Genomic DNA, 27,174 nt, shown 5'->3' on the forward strand with positions numbered 1-27,174 from the left:
GAATTGTCAGACACCTGGATACTAGAGAAAGCTCTAGTAACATTCTCTTATAAGGACACTAATGGCCAGGTGTGGTGGCTCACACCTGCAATCTTAGCACTTGGAGAGGCCAAGGAGAGAGGATCCTTTCAGGCCAAGAGTTCGAGACCAGCCTGGTGACATAGCAAGGCTCCATCTCTACAAAGAATTAGCTAGGTGTGGTGGCACACCTGCAGTCCTAGCTACTCAGGAGGCTGAGGTGGGAGAATTGCTCAAGCCCAGGAGTTCAAGGCTGCAATGAGCTATGATTGAGCTACTGTACTCCAGCATAGGCAACAAGAATGAGACCCAGTCTCCCAAAAAAAATAAAAAATAAAAAGACTTTAATGACCTCCTTATGGGGCTCTACCCTTGTGACCTCATCTAAACCTAATTACCTTCCAAATGCCCTACCTCCTTTTACCATCCCACTGAGGGTTAGAATATCAACATGCAAATTTGGGGGAATACACATATTCAATTCATAATTCCCTCTTTTAAAATTAGAGAATATTACTATTTCAAAGTTATTCTTTTGATAATTTGATTCCTTTTGTGGAAAACACTGTTGTCACCTTCTAACACATATGAATACATTAAATGATTTAACTTTTCCTGTCCCTTGCACATCAGTGAGTGTATTGTAACTGCATCAGACTAATCTGGCTCACTTTGTGTGTGTCGGGGGGGGATAGGGTGTCACTTCGTCCCCCAGGCTGGAGTGCAGTGGTATGATCTTGGCTCACTGTAACCTTCACCTCGCAGGCTCAAGCAATTCTCATACCTCAACCTCCAGAGTAGCTGGGATTGCAGGCATGTGCCACCGCACCTGGCTAATTTTTGTATTTTTAGTAGAGACAGGGTTTCATCATGTTGCCCGGGCTTATCTCAATCTCCTGGCCTCAAGTGATCCACACACCTCATGCTCCCAAAGTGCTGGGGGTTACAGGCATGAGCCACTGTGCCTGGTGTTTGTTCAACTTTTACATAACAAAGTTGTGAATTGTTTTTCAGTTGCCATAAACTCCTGAGTTGAAGGTCACATAATCTGAGCATGCGCAGATGAACCAAGTGTGCAACCATAGCAGGAACCTAAGTGCTCAGGCTGAGGAGCAGGGACTGAATTAAGAAGTAAACAGCACATGGCAGGATCCAGGATCATACAGATCAAGCCTTGGCATCACCCCTGGGCAGAATCTAAAGGATGCTGGTAGGATCCTCCTAGCATTACTTCATTGCAAGAGCCAATCAGACCATTTATCATAACACTATGCTTATAAAACCCTACCCAAAGCCCAGCCTGGGGAGACAGATTCGACCATTGCCTCCTCTCTCCTTGTGAGTCAATTCACAATAAAGCTTTTCTTTTCTCAAAAGCTGGTCACGTGGTACTGGCCTCCATGCACATCAGGCAGTGAGTATATTGATTGCTCTGTAACAGTATCAATACTTTATCACTGGAGTAATATTCAGGATCATGAATTTATCTGATATACAGAATTTTTTCTCAATGAATATTTTAGTATTTATCTATGGTACTGGAATGTCAGATTCAAAGTTTAGCTCTCAAGATTCCCTGATATGGTTGTTCAAAATCATTTTTTAAAAAATTAAGCAAATAAAACATTTCAGTTTGGTATCATGCATTAAATTTTTGTGACATTCTGCATATGCTCAATGAAATAAAATTGCAATTTATCTCTAGTCACAAGTTGTCTTTATGAGACATTCTAGTACATGTGACATTACTACTGAATCAGAGTCATCAGAATTTGGGTTTCAATAAAAGAGAGTTTCTGGTCCTTCATGGTAGAGATTAGAAAATAGGAAACCTGAAGTTGCAAACAGAATAAGGAATGACAGAGAAGAAGTGGGGGTTTTCAAAACAAAAAGGGAGAAAAAGTAAGGAAAGATATAAAGAGCATTCACCTCTTCTTTGAAATTCCCTTCATTCTCTTTGTCCTGTCATTTTTGTGGATTCTTTCTCCCTGGCCCGACTTTTTTTTTCAAATAGCTTTATTGAGAAATAATTCACACACCATACAATTCACTTGCTTAAATTGTATAATTCACTGGCTTTTGATATAGTCACAGAGTTGTGTTGCCTGATTCTAAGCACTACCTGAGTCTGCCCAAATTCACCATTCCTTCTTCCTATCCATCCCTGTCCTCAACTCAACTTTTCCAAACCTGTGCCAACTCCATTCCTTCTTTCATAAGTAGATCAGATGATGGCATTGTCCACACTGTTCAGTCTAGCTAGCAAGCCCAGGTTAAATAAATGCCATGTTTCTCTTCTCACCCAGTGTGACGAATCTAGTAGATGCTACCTTTGAAATTTCTCTCTAATCTTTTCCCTCCCAGCCTCACCCATTTCCAAGCTTTGTTTCAGGCCTCCTGAGTTCTTAGTTGGATTGTTAGAAAGGCCTCTCAAATGATTTCCTGCCAGCCTTCTCCTGGCCCCACTAAATCCAAGTCTGGTCTTCTCTTTTCCTAAACCTTTGCCATCTTCCAGTGACCATAAGGTAAATCAGATTCTTGGGCTGATTATCCAGATCCTTCTCCATCTGGCTCCAGTCTGCATTTTCTATCTCATTTCCTACCCCTTTCCTTGTCACACATGCTAAAAATTCCAGCCATTCTGTTCCAAAACAGTAGATCTCAGTGTATTTCTTCATGTGGGAACATAATTTTCTTTTTACCAAGATTATCCCTTTTCTCTCTTCTCTGCCTGGGGAATTTTTCCACATCTTTCAAATACCAAAGATGATATGAGCTTGGTGAAACCTTTCCTGAATGCCAAAGATCTTGTTTCCAGATCTTCGAAGCTGCCACTGTACTATGTACAAACTTCTGTTTCTGTATGGACATAATAGTACAATAATTTGTTCCATATATATTTCAATTTCTGGGGGAAGTTCTTCAAGACCAGGGACTTTCCCATGTAACTCACTGCCTGTGTCATTCTCAATTCATAGTGGGAGTCGGATATAATTGCTGAGGATGAAAGCCAGAATCCTATCCAAGTACATCCTCACTACAGGCAACATCACATTTATTAGCAACTGGCTGAGTAACCTCTTTGAGACTGATCTGCTTTGGGATTTTCAACTCTTTGTTGGTTTCTCTTCTTTCCCATTTCAGTATTTAAAAATAGTTCTGCCAGTAAGCAGAAAGCAAGGCATCTGGTCTCTTTTAGACTAAGGCAATTTAGACCTAGCTGGGTAGGGAATAAGAACTGTGCACCTTCTTTGGGCCCTGAGTCCCATAGAGCCCAGCTGTAGATTCAGCCAGAGAGGTCGGCGACAAGGAAGGAGCGGGGAAAAGGAAAAGTTGGAAAAGAAGACTAAATGTAACAGAACTTTTAGTAAATTTATTGAAGGTTTGGAAAGAGAAGAGATGAAGAGAGGGAATAGTGATATACTGTGAATGTGACATTCAATTTTGAGCATAATTATATTTTTTTAAAAAACTATTTCTCAGTAAATGCTTATAATATACCAACCAGATGGTATTTTTTGCTTTTTAAGATTTTTAACCTTTAAATTTATGCTGGATTGATGAGGAGTTATTTGAATTTTAATAATCCAGATTTACAACAGAAAATTATTGTCAATATAGGTTGGGGTACTTGCCTACCCACATACATTTCTGGGGGAATGTCCCTTCCCCTCACACAATCCCTTCCAACCCAGGTGGTGTGTTTTTAACCACATGACCCTGCCTTAATTGTTTTCCCACATGTCCTTGGATGGAAATTCAGAAGAACCCCAAGTTCAGCCAATCCATAATCATTGACTATAGCTCTGGTTTAAAATAATAATAAAAAAGAAAGTTGGAGCCATCAGACTTTGAGTCCTCTGAAGTAAGCCACTCAGAAGGAAATTTCCAATAGCTTATAAAGGGAATTGAATGAGGCAGCCATCATGGGACACATTCAAACAGAAGTGATGAAGAAGTGGGTCCATTTGGAGAAAGGCACGGTGCCCATCAAGGAGCAGAAGCTAATGCACATGGTCTAAGGGAGGGAAGAATAGCTTTGGGTCTGACCAGGGCTCCATTGCAGCCATTTTGTGTACATTCTTGCAATAACCTCACCGCAAGACACTTTTCTTGAGCAACGCAAAAGGCCATGCTGAAATATCAATATTCTGGTATGTTTTATGTTTTTTGACTTTGATAGACTAAACAAGAAGAATTTTCTCCAAATCCAATCGCTTTTGAAAAATGTTTTTACAGAACTCCTGTGTCACCCAAACACCTATTTTGCGGCCTCTTATTGTGTATCAAGTTGTGTGCTAGTGAGTGGACAAGTGTCATCTAATTTTGCGCATGCTGTGTATTCTTAAATTAAAATGCGTATCTTTCTGTATATTCTAGCAGCAATTGCAAGCCAATCTTTCTTAAGGATCTTTTCCAGAATCTATGTATTTTATCTAACTTTTAAATTTAATAGGTATAGTCATTATGTGATTCTCATATCTTTTTAATCTCTGTTATTTCTGTGCTATATTGCCTTTTTTCATTGCTAAAATATTTATGTGCAAACGTGCTTACATGTATACATGCACACGTGTGTGTGTATGTGTGTGTGTGTGTATGTGCCATCTATTTTTCTCTAGACCAGTTTCAGCAGTGATTTTGTCTATTTTATTGTTTCCTTTTCAAGTAACCAATTTTTGGCCATGTTGATTTCAATTATGATATAGTTTCTCTCCTTAATTTCTGCTCTTTTAAAAAATCATCTCATTACTTTCATTTTCTTTGGATCAATTCTTTTTGTTTTTCTCTACTGTCTTAACCTTGACAATGAACTCATTAAATTTTAACCTTTCTTCTTTTTTAAGAGTTTAAAGCTATTTATTTCTCTAAGTGCTGTTGAACTATATTCTACAAGTTTCATTACATATAATTTTCATTCAGTTCTAGGTATTTTCTAATTCTCCTTACCATGTATTCTTTAATAAATTTATTATCTAAAAGTATAATTTAAATTTTCCAAGCATATTTCTAATGTGCATTTTAATTGTTCCTTCATTTTATTATAGACACCACTATAACCCATATGATATTGGATGTGGTCAAACGTTTATGAATCTCCATGTATGTGTGTTTAAGAAGGATGTATACGTTCTCGAAAAGTTGAGTCAAGCTTTCTTTTTTTTTTTTTTTGAGACGGAGTCTCACTCTGTTGCCCAGGCTGGAGTGCAGTGACACAATCTCAGCTCACTGCAAGCTCCACCTCCTGGATTCACGCCATTCTCCTGCCTCAGCCTCCCGAGTAGCTGGGACTACAGGCTCCTGCCACCACGCCCGGCTAATTTTTTTGTATTTTTAGTAGAGACGGGGTTTCACCATGTTAGCCAGGATGGTCTCGAACTGCTGACCTCATGATCAGCCCGCCTCGGCTTCCCAAAGTGCTGGGATTACAGGCGTAAGCCACTGCGCCCGGCAGCTTTCTAATTATGTCTATTAAATAAAACATTTTTTCTAGCTTGTAAACTATTGGAGAATGTTTATTCTTTTAAGTTGTAAGAGTCGTGTCATCTGTAAATTCTTTTCACTTTTCATAGTTGTGTTTCTCTATGTGTTTTCCTGGAGTAACCAAATCAGAATACCCAGGGTGCTTCACAAATAGGCAAATAGATGGGAACTCCCCTCCCGCCCCCTAGAGACTCTGATTTGATAGGTTTAAGGTTCTAGGACCAGGAATCTGCATTTTAAGGCAATTTATAAAGTTTGAGAATCAATGTTATAAACTAGTCCCCTGGAAGAGGTTATGTAATATTGTTAAACCCTAATGTTTTTCATGTTTAATCAGAAAATCTTTTTTGTTTATCAAGTCAGTAAGATTTTGTTCCTCAAAGAATACTTGCTTAGATATATTAAAGATGTTTAAAGACAGTGATAATTATCAAGTGAACCAGGAGAATGTAATTTCCTGTGGCATATAACAGGGTCAGAATCTTTTTTTTTTTATACTTTAAGTTCTAGGGTACATGTCCACAACATACAGGTTTGTTACATATGTATACATGTGCCATGTTGGTGTGCTGCACCCATTAACTCGTCATTTACATTAGGTATATCTCCTAATGCTATCCCTCCCCCTTCCCCCAACCCCCCGACAGGCCCTGGTGTGTGATGTTCCCCTTCCTGTGTCCAAGTGTTCTCATTGTTCAATTCCCACCTATGAGTGAGAACATGCGGTGTTTGGTTTTTTGTCCTTGCGATAGTTTGCTGAAAATGATGGTTTCCAGCTTCATTCATGTCCCTACAAAGGACATGAACTCATCCTTTTTTATGGCTGCATAGTATTCCATGGTGTATATGTGCCACATTTTCTTAATCCAGTCTATCATCGATGGACATTTGGGTTGGTTCCAAGTCTTTGCTACTGTGAATAGTGCTTCAAAAAACATACGCGTGCATATGTCTTTATAGCAGCATGATTTATAATCCTTTGGGTATATACCCAGTAATGGGATGGCTGGGTCAAATGGTATTTCTAGTTCTAGATCCCTGAGGAATCGCCACACTGTCTTCCACAATGGTTGAAATAGTTTACAGTCCCACCAACAGAGTAAAAGTGTTCCTATTTCTCCACATCCTCTCCAGCACCTGTTGTTTCCTGACTTTTTAATGATTGCCATTCTAACTGGTGTGACATGGTATCTCATTGTGGTTTTGATTTGCATTTCTCTGATGGCCAGTGATGATGAGCATTTTTTCATGTGTCTGTTGGCTGCATAAATGTCTTCTTTTGAGAAGTGTCTGTTCATGTCCTTTGCCCACTTTGTGATGGCGTTGTTTGTTTTTTTCTTGTAAATTTGTTTAAGATCTTTGTAGATTCTGGATATTAGCCCTTTGTCAGATGAGTAGGTTGCAAAAATTTCCTCCCATTCTGTAGGTTGCCTGCTCACTCTGATGATAGTTTCTTTTGCTGTGCAGAAGCTCTTTAGTTTAATTAGATCCCATTTGTCAGCTTTGGCTTTTGTTGCCATTGCTTTTGGTGTTTTAGACATGAAGTCCTTGCCCATGCCTATGTCCTGAATGGTATTGCTTAGGTTTTCTTCTAGGGTTTTTATGGTTTTAGGTCTAACATATAAGTCTTTAATCCATCTTGAATTAATTTTTGTATAAGGCGTAAGGAAGGGATCCAGTTTCAGCTTTCTATGTATGGCTAGCCAGTTTTCCCAGCACCATTTATTAAATAGGGAATCCTTTCCCCATTGCTTGTTTTTGTCAGGTTTGTCAAAGATCAGATGGTTGTAGATGTGTGGTATTATTTCTGAGGGCTCTGTTCTGTTCCATTGATCTATGTCTCTGTTTTGGTACCAGTACCATGCTGTTTTGGTTACAGTAGCCTTGTAGTATAGTTTGAAGTAAGGTAGCGTGATGTCTCCAGCTTTGTTCTTTTGGCTTAGGATTGTCTTGGCAGTGTGGGTTCTTTTTTGGTTCCATATGTACTTTAAAGTAGTTTTTTCCAATTCTGTGAAGAAAGTCATTGGTAGCTTGATGGGGATAGCACTGAATCTATAAATTACCTTGGGCAGTATGGCCATTTTCACGATATTGATTCTTCCTATCCATGAGCATGGAATGTTCTCCCATTTGTTTGCATCCTCTTTTATTTCATTGAGCAGTGGTTTGTAGTTCTCCTTGAAGAGGTCCTTCACCTCCCTTGTAAGTTGGATTCCTACCTATATTATTCTCTTTGAATCAATTGTGAATGGGAGTTCACTAAGTGAAGGAGAAATAAAATCCTTTATAGACAAGCAAATGCTGAGAGATTTTGTCACCACCAGGCTTGCCCTACAAGAGCTCCTGAAGGAAGCACTAAACATGGACAGAAACAACTGGTGCCAGCCACTGCAAAAACACGCCAAATTGTAAAGACCATCGATGCTAGGAATAAACTGCATCAACTAACGAGCAAAATAACCAGCTAACATCATAATGACAGGATCAAATTCACACATAATAATATTAACCTTAAATGTAAATGGGCTAAATGCTCCAATTAAAAGACACAAACAGGGTCAGAATCTTAACAGTTTCAGTACGATTTAGGAGTTATTTCTTTTAGTTCAATGGAATTTTTTCTTTCTAATTCAAAGTGTCTTATTTTAATATAGTGACAAAAATGCTCATTTAAAAATTTATAATAATTCATTTGAATTCAAATTAATTTTACTCTAGATCATGGCATTTGGTATTATAATATTCTTTAATAATTTTGTATCAATTGGTCTTATCTCCTTAAATAAGATGTATATTCTTTGAGATTAGGAGCTACCTTTTATGCATACTGATATATTTATTTCATCATCTAGTATGATGTGAGCAGGTATTATAGATAGCGAATAATGTTTTTATATTTATTATTTTATTTTTTTGAAACAGGGTCTTGCTCTGTCACCCAGGCTAGATCACAGCTTGCTGCAGCCTCAACCACTCAGGTTCAAGTGATCCTCTCACTCCAGTCCTTTGAGTAGCTGCTACAGGTGTGCACCACCACACCCAGCTAATTTTTGTATTTTTCTGTATAGACGGGGTCTCACTATATTGCCCAGGCTGGACTGGAACTCCTGGGCTCAAGCAATCTGACCGCCTCGGCCTCCCAAAGTGCTGGGATTACAGGTGTGAGCTGCCACACCTGGTCTTGAATAATGTTTTAAAATGGATAGTTTTCAAAAGTTATGTGTTTTTTCTATGTATGTATTTTTACATATTTTTTCAGGTAAATTAATTTCAAGGTCTTGAAAAACAGTATTTACTTCAAAAGTAATAGGTAAGCTTTTTTTATATCAAAAATAAGTAATAATATATTTTATTATATAGCATATAAATAAAGCATTCCAGAAATCATAGCAGACAACAATAGCTAAATAAAATATCTAAGTGAATAACCTTCCATTCTTTAGAGAGGAGGATTCAAAGTTAATACGATTTCAAATGAGTATGGCTGTTCAAGAACTGTATTTTCTAGGCAACAAACAATATATGAAGCCGCATTTTATGACAATCACTTAAATATATCAGTGAAAAAAAAATCATGCCAGAAAACAATACGTAGAATCAAAGAAAGCGTGCTCCCACTCCAGGATGAATAATGGTGCTAAGTAAAAATAGATGCCTAGATTCCTATTCAAATGAAATAAAAACAAAGCAAAATATCCACAAATAAGTTAATAAAATGTGTATGCAACAGCATAGTGTTGCGATGTTTCTTTATTACAAATAAGTTCTTCAAGAATTATTCCTTAGCTTTTTTATTTTTCAAATACTCTTTTAAAATATTTTTTCTACATTTCATTTATAAGGCAATATAATTATTTTTATAATTGAGAATAAGCTCTAAAATACTATCACTTGGTGTACATTCATTTTTATTACAAAGGATTAATAAATACACCTTTGTTAATTTAACTATTGAGAAATAAAGTGCTTATATTTTGGATTCATTAATATAAAACAAATAAAACTCCAGATGGGAGATACATGTGTCAATAGGGAAACAGTAGCTGGAAGTAGTAATGTAGAGAGTCTGGTGGTATTTTGTTTTGTCTTTTCTTACTTTTAGTAACTACTTAGAGTTCCATTTAATGCTTAATTTTCCTTTTTTTCTTGATTTTCCTTTAGGTACGCATTTCTAAATTCATATTTTCGCAATCTCCATTGCTGCAGCATTAGTTTTCATTCTGTGAGATAATTGAAAGAAAAATACAGTAAATGCATTGCCACACTGTAATAATAACTAACATTTGTAACTACTTTAATGTACAAAGTGTTTCTTCTTTTTAATTCATTTGGTCATAATAACAGATCTGGGAACATTAACTTTCATTTGTATTTGAGCAATGATTCAGAGAGATTTAAGAGTTCAGACTGGCTTGACAGCAAAAGGATCTTCATGTTCCAAGATTTTTGTCCACATAGTAATAAAAGCACATCAAATTCGGACCAGAAAAATACATTTCATAGAACAAATGCTAATAAGAATACAAAAGCAAGTAAAAGACGAAACTAAATTCATTACACTTGTGGAACAAGAAAGACGTGCATTTGGAAGTCTGGAAATTGGTATCACCAAACAATGTGTGAGCAGATCTTCTATCTATCACGTTGGTTAAATGAACAGAGTTTTGATATGTTCTAAAGCAAGTGGAAAGATTGTGACTCTATCAGAGGAGAAAAAGCATTCTACGGCTCCCACACTGAAGCGGGCTGCATCACCATGCTCAGCATTCTGATCCATCCAAGAGCACAGCTCGTTTATTCTGATCTGGTAGTCACTGATAGGGCTTTAAACACAAAGTCCTTAAGGCCTATTATTTTAAAATACAAGGCTTTTCAATATCAGGTCCTTGATGCTGATATGATTGAGCAGAGTGAGGTTTATGAGAGTGCTAACCTTGAAGCTTATTAACCTCAGCAGCTTTTACAGATTTGCATAGCAAACTCATGTGCCAATATAATCTTTTCTTTAAGTGCAGTAAGTTTATCAGGATATTAAGAAACCACCAAGTATACTATTAAAGAATGAACATCCAATAATAACAACCCAGAAAACCAGGTTACATTTTCTTTCTCAGTTTGTAAATGAGAATAATAGATTATGCCCAGTGGCATGCGTGAATCTACTGTTATCCTTTGATTTGACCTAGCAATATTGGACCTACATAGCAATGGAGTTGCAATAAGCTATTTGGAGAACACTCTAAATTGTGTCTAAATTGTGAACATAGTGAAATCCATATCCAATCAACCCACTTGGAGATTATTCACCATTTCCCTGTTTCCTAGAGACAGTTCTGAAATGGGACACTTTAAAAGCACTCTTCTCATAGCCACAGCTGAACTTTAGCTACAGATAGGTGAACCAAAGAAGCTCCAGAATTAAATGGTGCTGCGCAATGTAGCCTGGGAAGGACTAAGTTTGTAAGTTCAAGCTGACATCTGCAGAACATGTTTACAATTTTCCTGTTATAACATGGCACTAAGGATACATTCTTATATTATTAGCTTCTTTATGTAAATGCCTCTTTAGGTTGAAAGATGTCATTTGGCTACATATTAGTCACACTTGGCATCCATTTTGAAAATTGCATCATCTTTAAATGCATCAAATTCAATATCTGAGAAAAGTAACTGTGGAAAAGAATTTAAAACTTCATTCTCACCACAAAATGCAGTTTGTAATGGGAAGTTTCATGACTAACTTTACTTTGTCATTATCTGCATTAAGTGGGTTTGGAAATATTATGCAGATATGAAAATAGAGATTAAGCTCTAAGTATGTCTTATAACTAAGAAACTTCTTTCTCTTTATGTAGAAGTATTGAATTGAAAATCAGTGCAATAACAATCATATAAATGAGTTGTGCATTGCAATATGATACTTCAACTTTATCCAAGAGTATCCTTTTAAACTTAATGATGCTTCATAGACCACTAAAAATATTTTCATAAGTGGATTCTTTTTAGCTAAGAATGTACAATAACATTTCTACTCTGAAATCCCTTGAATTTTTTTTCTGTTATTTGAGTGTAATTTAAGACCTCTCAACTGATTTTCCTTTTCTACTAAACCACTGAAATGAAAACAGAAGAGGATAATTTGCTTAACCTACCAGCATTTCTAGTGAATGGCAATTATTAACCTAATTAAACAAACTGGCATAAACTTGGTAAGAAAGCAAATTAATTTATTACCTATTTTATCCAGTTAAGAAATTCAGATAATTTTTTACATGGCATGACTTGGAGACAAGATAATTTATCACTTCTGTATGGCAAAATTCATGAATTTGATTCAAATGAGATATTAAAGACTTCAGCTTAGAGTAAGAATGTTGTGATTTGAAAATTTTCCAAGTTCAACTATGCCTGACTCGCTTGCTTAGGGTGAGAAAGCTATTACTAGATGCATTCCTAAGGATGTAGGGTAGATGATACTCCCTCAGAACTTTCCAAGTCCTAAATTACAGGTCCAAGTGAGGTTTGGCCAGGGATAGGTGTGTGCATGGAGTGAGGTGGGATGTGTGTTGGGGGGTTATTCTGAGTGCAGAGCAACTACCAGCTCTGTTTGGCGAGAAGATTGAGTTTGTCTCTCCTACATTTAGCTGAGAGCAAGTTCCTGGTACCATTATCAGAATGAGCTTAGGCAGCAGCCTTGTTTTCTGGAAAGTGGATGGGAGCAGTTCTCTCCCTGTCCATGACGTGGGTGCCATGAGGTGGGTGCAGCATAGCCAGTGTGATTTCTCTTGGCTGTGGCCAAAGGAAGCTTGGGAAACTCCTCTAGGGTTTATAATATAATTATAATATATAATAATAAAATAAATTAAAAAATTAAAAAGCCTTCTAGACACTGAGTAAAAATAATAATGACTAAACAATTTAATAACTAAATAATTAGGCTGACTGTGGACACTCACACCTGTAATCCCAGCACTTTGAGAGGCCAAGGCAGGAGGATCACCTGAGCCCAGGAGTTCAAGACCAGCCTGGGCAAAATAGTGAGACTCCATCTCTACAAATAATAATAATAATAATAATAAAACATTAGCCAGGTGTGATGGCACACGCCTATAGTCCCAGCTCTTCGGGGGCTGAGGCAGGAGGATGGCTTGACCCCAGGATATTGAGGCTACAGTGAGCTACGACATAATAGTGCCACTGCACTCCAGCCTGGGTGACAGAGTGAGTCCCTGTCTCAAAATAAATACTAAATAAATAAAATTCAATAAAAATCAAATAATTTAGACCTTCAGTGAGTTAGTCAGAAGAGGAACCAAAGAACAAGAGGAAAGAAAAGACAGAGGATAGGGAAATAGAGAAGAAAACCACGAATTACAGTTTCAGCATGTGCTCCTTATAAACTAAGATTTGACTCTAAATGAAAACTTCATGTTAAGTGAAGAAGTAAGAGGAAGGAGAGAGTCGGAGAACCTGGGAGAATGGTTTGAATAAAATATCACATTTATGTCTCATCATGTCCTCTCCCTTCCAATATGTCTCTTAAATTCAAATGGAATTGAACATTTCCTCAATTATTTTTTTCCAGAATTAAGTAATTTTAAAATGGTGGAATAAAAATTTCCTAAGGTTTTGAGTTCATCACTTGAAGATCTAAGAACATGCTTCTTTTGTCTTGTTTTCCTTTTAGATTTCCTCACAGACAGTTCCATTTTTGAGTTGGGATTATACACAAAGAAGTGCAAAATGTTATAGTAAGAGTTCTTCCGATAATCTTTACAGCTCAGTGGAAAATAGGGAATTGTAGAAACTGATGAGGAGAAAAGTGCAGATTTAAGCTCTCTCCAGTAACTTGGCTACTGCTTTTATAGACCAAGCTTTGAAGAGGTGTTTAGAGAAAGCAGCCCAGTAAAGGACCAGTCTAGGAATTTTTCATAGTTCCCAAATAGCTGGAAAGCCTGGATGAACTGTGGTTTACTGTCCTCCCTGTGTCAAAAATTGAATCCACAAACAAGCAGGTATTTCTGACCTACTAGAAGGTGTTATGAACTTGAGGTGGACCCTGCCTCAGCCAAACTGGCTATCATACGTCCAGCACTTACACTTCTAGGGGAAATTCACTACCACCAGAACTCACCCTGGTCGCTACTGGGAAAAGTGTTCACCTGGGTTGACTGAGAAATTCAACAAGCAGGGCCCCTGGAAATTACTAAAAGCTGAGCTGTGGGATTGGTGGTGATTGTAGGGGTGTGAGCAGAGAGTCAGGCCCATCCTGTGGCAGTGAGAGGTGATGAGAAGTGAAGCTAGGATTGCAGCTGAGCAAGGTAGGGGGATACCTCAAGTGAACAGAACATGCGGAATATCTCCCTGCTTTTGTGATGAAAGGCAGAAGCTTTGACACGTTTCCGTCTGGGACAGTGGTCCAGATGAAAGTATTTGACACAGACGGTGCTTTGGGAAAGCATATTGTGCCACGCACCATGATCAGTCCCATGATCTGAGCCAGAGACTGTGATGAGCAGGGTTGTTTTCCTTTTGAGGCCCAGATCTTTTGAAAAGTCTAGTGAAAGCCACAAACCCTCTCTCAAGAAAAATACACATGCATGCAACAAATTTCAAAGGATTCACATGTTGCTTGATTTCTAACCGTGCCTCCAGGTAAGACACACCTTCTGTGAGAGCTGGGCGGTTCTGCAGAGGTTGGCTAGTTTATTTTATGGGAGAGGAAACAGAGCTCATGCAAACTGGTGCAGCAGGATCATGACAGGAAGGTGGGGGAAATGCTAGTGTAGAAGCTGCACTTGACCCTTACCAAGGAGGCAATGGGGATGCCTTTTCATGCTTGTTTGAGTGGGGAGAAACATGATAAAAGCACTTTCTGGAGAGCCTTCACAAGAGCAGGATTTGGAGTCCATATTATACATCTTCCCCTCGTTTCCTTAGATGGTTCCTGACTTCACAGACCCCCAGTTGTAAGGCCCAGGGCTTGTGATGGGAAATTGGCAGCATGTGCTGGCTTACTCAACCTCTCTGCCTCACTATGGCAGATCTTACCAATCCATGGTGATCCATGGTTCCCCATCCTGACCAACTAGTGCTCCAGGAAGACTTCCACGAAATTATATTTATCATGCTGGATGAAATCATCTTGCCTTCCTTGGATTGTACACTGAAAATGGGACTGTCACAGACTCTGAACTCTTTATATAGGACACTCATGACTATAGCCTTCCCAAGGACAGTATGAGGGGATGAATCCATCCTAATATATCCTTCCCTCTGGAAAAATATCACTTTGTTTCTGTGTGTCTTAATCATTCCATCTCTAGAAATATGCAGTGACACATCTGATGATTTTGGAAGGAGAGTCTGAGCACATTAGCCCAGACACTTCCATTTACGATGAGTTGCCTATAAGGAATAAGCATTCCCAGGACTTCCCATACAGGGACAGACTTTGTGAGGGAGAGAAGAATAGGAAGGACAGGTCTTCTCTGTTCCCAGCCTGTGCCTTGTCACCAGCTGCCCTGGATGACATCTTAGGCTTAGTATTAAGAAACACATTTGCCTGAGGATATGAGCCACATGATAACACTTGTGCCTTGGTCTTCATCTCCCTAATTTCATTGTCTTAATTCTCAATTGTTCAGATCCTCAGTAGAGATCACAGTGGTGATGGTTACTGTGCTACCTCAAAAATCCGAATAGGTAGGAGAGTATGAACTATAGAGAATAATGCAGAGCATTTAGGGTAGCTGTTCTGTTCCACTAACAAGTATAATTTAACTGACTTGTCCAGAATCCTAGAGCTGGACAGGCCCTTCTTGGTAACAGACTGTTATTCAGGCAATAGACCATTGCTGACAGCTTTTTCTGGGCAGAGGTAACAAATTGTCATCATAGTCTCAAGGTTCTCCAGCCTTATCCTATTTTCCCCTTCCCAAAGTGCCAATGAATCCCAGAATAGGTACTTATTATACACTCAGAACGAGGACTCATAAATTTGATGAAAATGAAAATTACACATTTAAGTTGTCAACATATCAAATCTATTTATCTCATTAGTTTAATGAACAAATTCAAATATTCTTCAGTAATTTCAGAAATACATGAATTATAATATTTAAAAAGCACGCGTTTATTTTTATTTCTTAGGGAAGGCTGCTGAAGACCACCTTACTATATTTACCACCCCCAAAATAAATAGGTTTAGATGAAGCAAATTATACATATATATATATTTTTTTTTTTCACATAATGACATTCTTTTTCTTTTTATTGAGATGGAGTCTCACTCTTGTTGCCCAGGCTGGAGTGCAACGGTGCAATCTTAGCTCACTGCAACCTCTGCCTCATGGTTTCAAGTGATTCTCCTGCCTCAGCCTCCTGAGTAGCTGGGATTACAGGTGACTGCCACCATGTCCGGCTAATTTTTTTGGATTTTTGGTAGAGACAGGGTTTGCCATGTTGGCCAGGGTCTTGAACTCCTGATCCCGGTGATCCACCTGCCTCGGCCTCCCAAAATGCTGCAATTACAGGTGTGAGCCACTGTGCCTGGCCCATGTAATGATTCTAATCTATCTTGAGAGCTAATGCTAAGGTGAGCCTGACTTACCAAAATACTAAGCAAACCTTTTATATAAGCAACAATGAATTTAAATTTTTTTTAGATTTTTAAATTTATATGATTCCATATTTCTCTTCTTTTTAGAATAAATGGATTTTGTGTACTCATGTAACTAATATTCTTGACTGAAAAATATTTAGTTTAATTGTTAAAGCCATAATTACAGTTTTCATATGAGTGAATATATTCTTTAATCTTATACCTAAGAACTTGCAAATGATAATCTCATTGATCACACTTAATTAAACTTGCACCTGCCTCTTACACAGACAAACATTGAGCTGAAAGGGAAGAGACCACACAGTAAAGTCTCAAAGAGTGCTCTAATCAGCAACTGTTTAAGTTGAATGTTCCTGTGTATTGCATGTTATACTGAGAACAGACAGGGCATGTTAAAAAATTGTTTCTTTAAATGTAATAAGAAATACAAAGGAAAAGAGGGGAGGTTTCATTATCCAGACGTTTTTATTCAAATTTGTTATGATCCATTGACTCTGCTGTGTCTCTCTCCTATCAATGCTTTGTGCAGCCCTAAACACTCATTTATGGAAAACACTTACCACAGGATTAAAGGGTTGATTTTCCCACCACTCAAAGAGCCATTTCATCAGTTATAAATGCTCTTCTTCCACATGGAGTATGGCAGTAACCTAGCTAGGCCTGGAGCATTTCAAATACCACAGTTTTACCCATTAGAATTAAGTTTAGGTTTATCCTTTTCCATAAGAACTAAAGCAATTGAAAATTATTTAGCAACTGTTCTATATGCTGTTATATGAGTCCTATAGGATGACTGTATTTTCTTATCTTCTACACACAGGTACATACTGAAGATCAAGAAGGTGGTGCATGGTATTGGAAGAGGTACAAAATATAGGTAACTACGCCTCACCTGTTAAATATGTGCCTTGGAAAGTTCTGTACACCTGGACAAGAGTTTCTTTAGCCCTAAGCTGTAGGTTCTGTAGTCACAGCTTTCAGTCCTGTCTGCACCAGCAGCTCAGTACCACTGGGTACTTTCAGTCCAGTTTGCATCAGCAGCTCAGTCCCCTCCTGTTCACCACCCCACAGCCCCTGTGGCATTCCCCTGATTCATCCCAGGAACATGGCTAGGCTGGAGTGTAATTCCTCTGACCACATTCTTTAAAAGTGTCATTGTTTCAGCAGTTCTTTGAAGTGGTCTATTGAAAGACTATGTGATATGATTTGGATCTGTTGTCCCCACCCAAATTTCATGTTGAATTGTAATCCCCAATGTTGGCAGTGGGGACTGGTGAAAGGTGATTCGATCATGGGGATGGATCCTTCATGAATGGTTTAGCACCATCCCCTCAGTGCTGTCTTGTGATAGAGTTCTCATGAGATCTGGTTGTTTAAAAGTGTGTGGCACCTCCGCACTCTCTCTCTCTTGTTCTTACTCCAGCCATGTGAGACATGCCTGCTTCCCCTCTGCCTTCTGCCATGATTGAAAGTTTTCTGAGGCCTCCCCAGAAGCAGAAGCTGCTATGTTTCCTGAAGAGCAGCCTGCAGAACCATGAGGCAATTAAACCTCTTTTCTTTATAAATTACCCAGTCTTAGGTATTTCTTTATAGGAATGTGAGAACAGACTAACACACTGTGATAACAAATAACACTGGAGGAGGCACTGTGAAGCAACAGGGTAAGACATTTAGGAAACCTTTGCAACTGCTTTATGTCTGACCTGCTTCCCGTTTCCCAGTGTGTTAGAAGCTTGCTCCCTCTGCTGAGAACACACCCATTGTCCAAGGTACAATTTACCAGGGATGGCCCCTGCCAGAAAGAGTCTCCTATGCTTATAAGATAGACTAGATACTTTCTTTAATTTTTCTTGGTGTAGGCACTCACGAAAGGCCTGTGATGTAAATGCAAACTTCTTTACCTACAGGAGGAAGGAGAAAGTGAGAAGAACCAAGTAAGTCTTCTGTATCATCTTTCTAGGCAAGTGAAAGAATTCCTCCTGTGATCAAAAAATGATGGTAGAACCCAGCCAAAGGTGGGGAAAATATTGCAAGGAATGAAGAGAATAGGAGGAGAAAACTGCACAAAGGGTGCACTCCCTTTGCTCTTCCCAGGAGTCTGTATCAGGCCCTTCTAAAGAAGGATGTGTTCTTTCACCAGCGAGGAGCACATCCAGGCCCTGGGAGAAAAAGTTGTCATCCATGGGCGGGCACCTGAAATCTGATGTGGAATGAGAAAAGACGCCTGACAAAGACTCTCCATAACCACACTTTAGTCAGTCTCCTCAAGCACTTTTTTTTTTTTTTTTGTCTTGGCTTCCTCCTTAGGCCTTGTCCTCAGGAGCAAGATTCCTGCTAAGTCCATTTAGTGAGAATACTCCACTCTTGCTATCTGATCAAATTCCCCAGCCCCCTCCATTCCCCAGGTGATATCACGCTGGCCTGCCTTCAGCAGGAATCCTGTCAAGTCAGTTTAGCTAGAATTGCCCTCATCCTGATGTTCCTTCTTAGTAATTTTCTTTTTTCTCTTTCTTTCTTCCTTTCTTTCTTTCTTTCTCTTTCTTTCTTTCTTTCTTTCTTTCTTTCTTTCTTTCTTTCTTTCTTTCTTTCTTTCTTTCTTTCTTTCCTTTCTTTTCTTTCTTTCTCTTTTTCTTTCTCTCTCTCTTTCTTTCTTTTTGTTTCCCTCTCTCTCTTTCTCTCTCTCTTTTCTTTCTTTCTTTCTCTTTCTTTCTTGACAGAGTTTTGCTCTTGTTGCCCAAGCTGTAGTGCAATGGCACAATCTTGGCTCACTGTAACCTCCGCCTCCTGGGTTCAAGTTATTTTTCCTGCCTCAGCCTCCTGAGTTGCTGGGATTACAGGCATGTGCCACCATGCCCGGCTAATTTTTTGTATTTTTAGTAGAGACGGGGTTTCACCATGTTGTCCAGGCTGGTCTCAAACTCCTGACCTCAGTTGATCCAGCCACTTTTGGCCTCCCAAAGTGTTGGGATTACAGGCATGAGCTTTTGTGCCTGGCCCTTCTTAGTAATTTTCTATTTACTGACCCCCACCCTGCTCCTCAGCTGTAAATTGCACTTTCCTTGTTGTATTCAGAATTGAGCCCAGTTCTATACAGAAGCCTCTTTTCCCCTGTAATGATAGTTCCTCAATAAAATCCTTTTTTACTGGTTTGATGACTGTCCAGTTCTAGATTTCTATGAACACATCTGGCAGAACTATGAAGCTTGGTGACTGTGGAGGAAAACAGGGGAGGCCCAGAGTAAGAGCATGGATTGAGAAAGTTCTAAATTCTTTTATTTTTATTTTTATATTTTCAATTTGTATTTTAGATTCAGGGGGCATGTGTGCACGTTTGTTACATGGGTATACTGTGTGATGCTGAGGTTTGGGGTATGAATGATCCCATCACCTAAACAGATCTCTGGGCATTTGGAGCATCTGCTTGCCGGGTTCAGCAGCCTGAGCTGCCTCAGTCCTGCTGTGCAGAGATCCTGGTGGAGGGGGGCCCTCTCTGCTCCATGCCCAGGCAGATCCCCAGGCATTTGCAGCACCCACTTGCCTGGTTCAGCAGCCTGAGCCACCCCACCTTTCTTGTTAAGACACTGTAATACAGCAGGGCCTTTTCCTCCCCATGGCCAGGCAGATCTTCAGGCATCTGGAACACTCACTGTCCTGGATTAGGAGTTTAGGCCCTACCTCCACCCCTGCCTCTTTGGGGCCATGGAGGTTTTCCAGTTCCAGGCTTAGGTATACTACTGGGTGCTAGGTGGCTTCCCACTGGATTCTTCTTCCACACTCATGCTTGTACCTGCCATTGGGGGACCTGTAGGTGGGCCTTCCCACTCATCTTCCCTCCCTCTCCCCCTGGAGCTGAGCAGGGAGCTCAGACTGCTATGCATTCCTTGGATCAGCCCATTGCCCAAGGCAACAGAAAGCTTCTCCCAGTAAACATGGATCAAGTATATACCCAGCAACATTGGCCACAGCCAGCTCCTACCCGTAAGTGTCATCTACTAGCCTGTAGGCCAAATCACACAGCCCAGTATAAAACATGCCAAAAGAAGTGCATAGGGCTAGAGAAGCAAAGCCAAAAGACCCTACCCAACATTCTTTACAGTTCCACCCCCTAGGGAGGTGGGGAAAAGAAAAGGGAAAGAAAAAATCCTAATAATATAATAAGGAAAGAAATAAGAAGAAAAAATCCTACCTGTAGAAAAATAATTACAAAAACTGGAACTGCCAGCATCTTCAGATAAAAAAGAACCAGCACAAGAATTATGGCACCATAAAAAATATGAATGTAGTGACACCATTGAAGGATCACACTAGTTCTCCAGCAATGGTCTCTAAACAAAATGGAAACTCAGAAGTGACAGATAAAGAATTCAAAGCATGGATTGCAAGGAAGCTCAACAAGCTCCAAGACAAGGTTGAAATCAACACAAAGAAACTTCTAAAGCAATTCAGGAAGTGAAGGAAGAGATAAACATCTTAAAAAGAAATCAGTCAGAGCTTCTGGAATTGAAAAACTCACTTAAGGAATTTCAGAATACAGTTGAAAGCTTTATCGGTAGACTAGAATAAGCAAAAGAAAGTGTTTCAGAGCTGGAACACCAGACCTTCAAACTAACCCAGTCCAACAACAACAAATAATAATAATAATAATAATTTTTAAAAACAAAGTCTTTGAGAAATATGGGATTATGTAAAGCAATCAAACCTATGAATTATTGGTATTCTTGGAGAGAAAGAGAAAATGTAAACAACCTGGAAAACATATTTGGGGGAATAATTCAAGAAAATTTCCCTAATCTTGCTAGAGGTAGACATCCAGATACAAGAAATCCAGAAAACACCCATGAGATACTATACAAATGAACATCACCAAGGTATGTAGTCACTAAACTGTCCAAGGTCAACACACACACACACACACACACACACACACACACACAGGAAAACAAAAAAACAAGAAAACCTTAAAGGTAGCTGGAAAAAAAGGTCAGAGGGAACTCTAGCAGGCTAACAGAGGACTTTTCAGCAGAAACCATGCAAGCCAGGAGACCTTGGGTGCCTATTTTCAGCAATCTACAAGAAAATAAATTCCAACCAAGAATTTTATATCATGCCAAACTAAGCTTCATAAGTAGATAAATAAAGTATTTTCCTGACAAGAAATCACCGAGGGACTTTATTACCACCAGACCAGCCTTACAAGAGATGCTTAAGGGAATTCAAAACATGGAATCAAAAGAACAATACCTGTTACTACAAAAATGCACATAAGTACATAGCCCCTGGAGCCTATAAAGCAATCACACAATAGGAACTACAAAGCAAGCAGCTAACAGCTTCACCATGGAATCAAAACCTCTCATATCATGTTAACCTGGACTGTAAATTGTCTAAATGCCAACAAAAGGCACAGATCCGTTTGTTATCCTCAAGAGACTCATCTTACACACATAGGCTCAAAGTAAAGGGTTGGAGAAAGATCTATCATGCAAATGGAGCTAAAATGAGCAGGGGTTACTCTTCTTACATCACATAAAACAGACTTTAAGCCAACAATAGTAAAAAAGGACAAAGAAGGGCATTAGATAATGACAAAGGGCTCAATTCAACAAGAAGACTAAACTGTTCTAAATACAAACACACCCAATATTGGAGCACTCAGATTCATAAAACAACTACTTTCAGGCCTACAAAAACACTTAGACAGCCACATGATACTAGCAGAGGACTTCAATACCCCACTGACAGCATTATACAGATCATAGAGGCAGAAAACTATTAAAGAAATTCTGGACATAAATTCAATTCTTGACCAATTGGACCTAATAGATGTCTGCAGAATACTCCACCCATCAACCACAGAATATGCATTCTTCTCATCTGCACATAAAACATACTCCAAGATCAACCACATGCTCAGCCATAAAGCAAGTCCCAATACATTCATAAAAATCAAAATCATACCAACCATAATTGCAGACCATGTGGAATAAAAGTAGACGTCAATACTAGAAGATTTCTCAAAACCACACAGTTACATGGAAATTAACTTGCTTCTGAATGACTTTTGGATAAACAATGAAATAAAAAGTTATTTGAAATAAATCCAGAGACACAACATACCAAAGTCTCTGGGATGCAGCAAAAGCAGTGTTAAGAGCAAAGTTTACTGAGTTAAATGTCTACCTCAAAAAGTTAGAAAGATCTCAAATTAATGATCTAATATCACAGCTAGAGGAACTAGAAAAACAAGAACAAACTCAACTGAAAGCTAGCAGAAGAAAAAAATAACTAAAATCAGAGCAGAACTGAAGGAAATTGAGACCTAAATTATTATTAAGGGAAAGCAGTTTAGGCTGTCTGTGTGGGAATAATAACCAGAGCAAATGTAACATTTCAATTCAATTCACCAAATATTATTGGGGGGACTGTGTTCAGTAGGTGATTAAGAGGTAAATAAGCCTGTCCTTGAACCCATGAGAGAATGAGAAAATTACGAAAATGACATGATTTTTTTTTTTTTTTTTTTTTTTTTGAGATGGAGTCTCACTCTGTCACCCAGGCTGGAGTGCAGTGGTGCGATCTCACCTCATTGCAAACTTCACCTCCTGAGTTCAAGTGATTCTCCTGCCTCAGCCTCCCAAGTAGCTGGGATTACAAGTGCCCACCACCACACTCAACTACTTTTTGTATTTTTAGTAGAGACAGGGTTTCACTGTGTTTGCCAGGCTGGTCTCAAACCCCTGGCCTCAAGTGATCTGCCCAAGGGCCTCCCAAAGTGCTGGGATTACAGGAAGGAGCCACTGCCACCAGCCTGACATGACTTTTTATATTTATTTACTTATTTAGAGATGGAGTTTCATTCTCTTTGCCCAGGCTGGAGTGCAATGGCACGATCTGGGCTCACCGCAACCTCTGCCTCCTGGGTTCAAGCGATTCTCCTGCCTCAGCCTTCCGAGTAGCTGGGATTACAGGCATGCATCACCACGCCCAGCTAATTTTGTATTTTTGGTAGAGACATGGTTTCTCCATGTTGGTCAGGCTAGTCTCGAACTCTTGAGCTCAGGTGATCCACCTGCTTCAGCCTCCCAAAGTGCTGGGATTATAGGTGTGAGCCACCACACCTGGCCTGACATGACTTTTTCTTAACGAACAAATGTCACTTTTATTTTAATTTTTTTTTTTACTAACACTGTATATAATTACTTTGGAATTATTTTACTAACATAATATATAATTATTTTGGAGAAATGAAATTATACAGAAGAAGCAAATAAAGACAGTAAAAAATTATTCATTGTTCTATCATCCAGGCATAACAACCCTTATTTATGTACTTCTGGGTTCATGTTTCTGTTTCTCTATGTATACTCTTTTTTTTTTTTTTTTGAGACGGAATCTGGCTCTGTCACCGAGGCTGGAGTGCAGTGGCACAATCTCGGCTCACTGCAAGCTCCACCTCCCGGGTTCACGCCATTCTCCTGCCTCAGCCTCCCCAGTAGCTGGGACTATAGGCGCCCGCCACTACGCCTGGCTAATTTTTGTATTTTTAGTAGAGATGGGGTTTCACCGGGTTAGCCAGGATGGTCTCCATCTCCTGACCTCGTGATCTGCCCACCTCGGCCTCCCAAAGTGCTGGGATTACAGGCTTGAGCCACCGTGCCCGGCCATATACTCTTAAGAAATCAACTTTGTTGAGATAGAATTTACACACAATAAAATATCCCATTTTGAGTGCGCATTTTAATGCGTTCCGACAAGTATATACAACCGTGTAACCTCCACCATTATTAAGATATAGAATATTTCATTGCCCCCAAAGGTTCACTTTTACCCATGTTCTGTCAATCCCCACCAATACCACAAACCTCAGGTGAGCACTGCACTGATATGCTGCCCATTATTATAAATTGTTTTCACTTTTTCTAGAATTTCACAAAATGGAATTATATAGCATACACCCTTTTGTGTCTGACTTATTTTGCTCACCATAATTATTTTAGCTTCATTCACATTTTTGCAAGCACCAGTAATTCATTTGTTTTCATTGTTGAGTAACATTCCATTATATGAATATACCATAATTTGTCCATTTGGCTGTTTTTGGCCTTTAAGAATAAGCTGCTGAATATTCAAATACAAATTTTTATGGGAACATATATTTTTTGGGAAGAAGTGGGGATACCTAGGAGTTGAATTGCTGGGCCATAGGGTGAGTGTATGTCAAATTTTGTAAAGAACTGCCAAGCTGTTTTCCAAAAAGTGTTTGTACCTTTCGATTGTCCTAACAGCAAGGTATAACAGTCCTCATGGCTCCACATCTTTGTCAACATTCAGTATTGTCAATCTTTTTAATTTTAGCTATTCTAGTAGATGTATAGTGATATCCCACTGCAGCTTTAATTTACATTTCCCTGATGAGTAATGATGTTGAGAACTTTTTTCAAGTGCTTATTGGCACATCAATATATCTTCTTTTGTAATGAACCCATTCAAACTTCTCACTTTTTTTGAGATTCTCTGTTTCTGTATTACTAAATTATAAGAGTTCTTTATATATTCTGGATACAGGTTTTTTTTGTGAGATTTACGTATTGTGGCTACATTCGGCTAGACTATAGCTTGCTTTTTCATTTTCTTAACAGTATGTTTGAAAAAGCAGAAATTTTTATTTTGATTAAGCCCAATTTATCAGCTTTTTATTTTATGATTTATATTTTTTATGTTCTATCAAAAAATCTTTTTCTACCCCAACTTTATGAATATATTTTCCGATGCTTTTCTACTGAAGGTTTAATAGTTTGTTTACATCTATGATCAATTTCAAGTTTGTCTTTATATTTGGTATGAGGTATGGGTCAAGATTCATTTTTTATCTTATTTTTGCATATGGAGATACAGTTGTTACAGCACCATTAATTGGAAAGAGTATCCTTGGCCGGGCGTGGTGGCTCACGCTTGTAATCCCAGCACTTTGGGAGGCCGAGGCGGGAGGATCACAAGGTCAGGAGATCGAGACCACGGTGAAACCCCATCTCTACTAAAAATACAAAAAATTAGCCGGGCATGGTGGCGGGCGCCTGTAGTCCCAGCTACACGGAGAGGCTGAGGCAGGAGAATGGCGTGAACCCAGGAGGCGGAGCTTGCAGTGAGCCGAGATGGCGCCACTGCACTCCAGCCTAGGCGACAGAGCGAGACTCCATCTCAAAAAAAAAAAAAAGAAAAGAAAAGAGTATCCTTTTCCTATTGAATTACCCTGGTATTTGTTGAAAATATATTGTCCATAGAAGTGTAGACCTAATTCTGAAGTCTATATTTTTTCTACAGCTCTAAATGTCTATTCTTATGCTAATAGCACACTGTCTTGATTGGTACAGCTTTATAGTAACTCCGAAGCCTCACCTATCAGCACTGCTTTGGGGACTCTTAAGTGTCTTCAGAAATCTCTGCTGTGATGGGCAAGCCAGTTTCTCCCAATAATTGCCCTGTAAAAGTGCACCTCATCTTTAATAAGACTTTCCTTTCCACGGAGGCCCGTTTCAATCCTAATTGAGCAACTAGAGTTTGATAATTGTGGAACGCACTCACTCTGTGGATAATGCACCTCATCTGTCAAGTATATTCCCTGTGTGGTTTGTTTATGTCTTCTTCCCCTCTTTAGCATTGTGAACCTAAGAAAAAATTCTCTTTGTATGGCAATAAACTGCGTGATTTGTGAACTCCTACATTGATCATCTTATTTTCACCACACAGAATAAAGAGAGAAAAATGTTATCAGCTAGAAACCGCAAAGTAATTAGCATGATGCTGCTACCTGGTAAAATCTTTGAACATAACATTTTTTTGGTGACTTATAAGCAAAGGGTAAGAGATGTTAGGACCATGTTGGTTTACAAAGAAGAAATCATGATAAGCAAACCTCCCTTCTCTTGTTTGTGGATTTTTTAAAAATAGACTTACTAGACCGGTATAATTAGAGAATAAGAAAAATGAAGAGTATCTGGAAAGGCAGCAAGGTTTGTTAGAAAGGGCATGGATGTTGTCCATGAGATCTAAGTTTAAATTCTGGCTCTTTTCTGAGACCTTTGGCAAGTTATTGAATCATTCTAAGCTTTGGTTTATTTATCTGCAAAATGGGAAAGACAACATAGCTTGATTCTGGAATGAAATAATAATGTATTAGGAAATAAATGATTATAGATAAGTTCATGAAAATAGAGAAAATCCTCATTCATTGAGACACTTCCCTTTTCATGATTTGTGTGCAAAGAAATGGCTTTTCTTTTCACACAAAAAGGGTAGATGCTGCTACCCAGTAAAAATGTAGACACAGCCGTTACTGAGTGTGTACTTAGTGTATAGTGAACAGAAGTGTAAGGTTTATTATTTTATCAATACCAAATGAGCTGAGGCATGAGATAGTGCTCAAATAAGTTACTTTTATTAATGGCTAGTGTCAGGCCTCGGAGCCCAAGCTAAGCCATCATATCCTCTGTGACCTGCAGGTACACATCCAGATGGCAGGTTCCTGTCTTAACTGATGACATTTTCTTGTGAAATTCCTTCTCCTGGCTCATCCTGGCTCAAAAGTTCCCCTACTGAGCACCTTGTGACCCCCTCCCCTGCCCGCCAGAGAACAACACCCCCCTTTGACTGTAATTTTCCTTTACCCACCCAAATCTTATAAAACGGCCCCACCCCTATCTCCCTTCGCTGATTCTCTTTTTGGACTCAGCCCGCCTGCACCTAGGTGAAATAAACAGCCTTGTTGCTCACACAGAGCCTGTTTGGTGGTCTCTTCACAGGGACGTGAGTGAAAGCTAGAGTCACCTATGGCAGGCAGGAAGAAGGGTGCAGAATGCAGAACTTCAGGGCAGAAGAGATGACAGAAAACTGTCATATATCAATGTCCCTTTATAGATTTTATACCAAATTATAGAATAAAGGCAGTTGTTAATACTGTCCAAAATTGGTGGACAAACTAAACTGTAACCCTGCTGAGGGGCTGCCCTGCTGTCTGCTCACTGAGTGCTAAGTGCAGAGCATTTCGGTTG

The sequence above is a fragment of the Symphalangus syndactylus genome, chromosome 7 (genome assembly GCF_028878055.3).
Source record: "Symphalangus syndactylus isolate Jambi chromosome 7, NHGRI_mSymSyn1-v2.1_pri, whole genome shotgun sequence".
Taxonomy (NCBI): Eukaryota; Metazoa; Chordata; class Mammalia; order Primates; family Hylobatidae; genus Symphalangus; species Symphalangus syndactylus.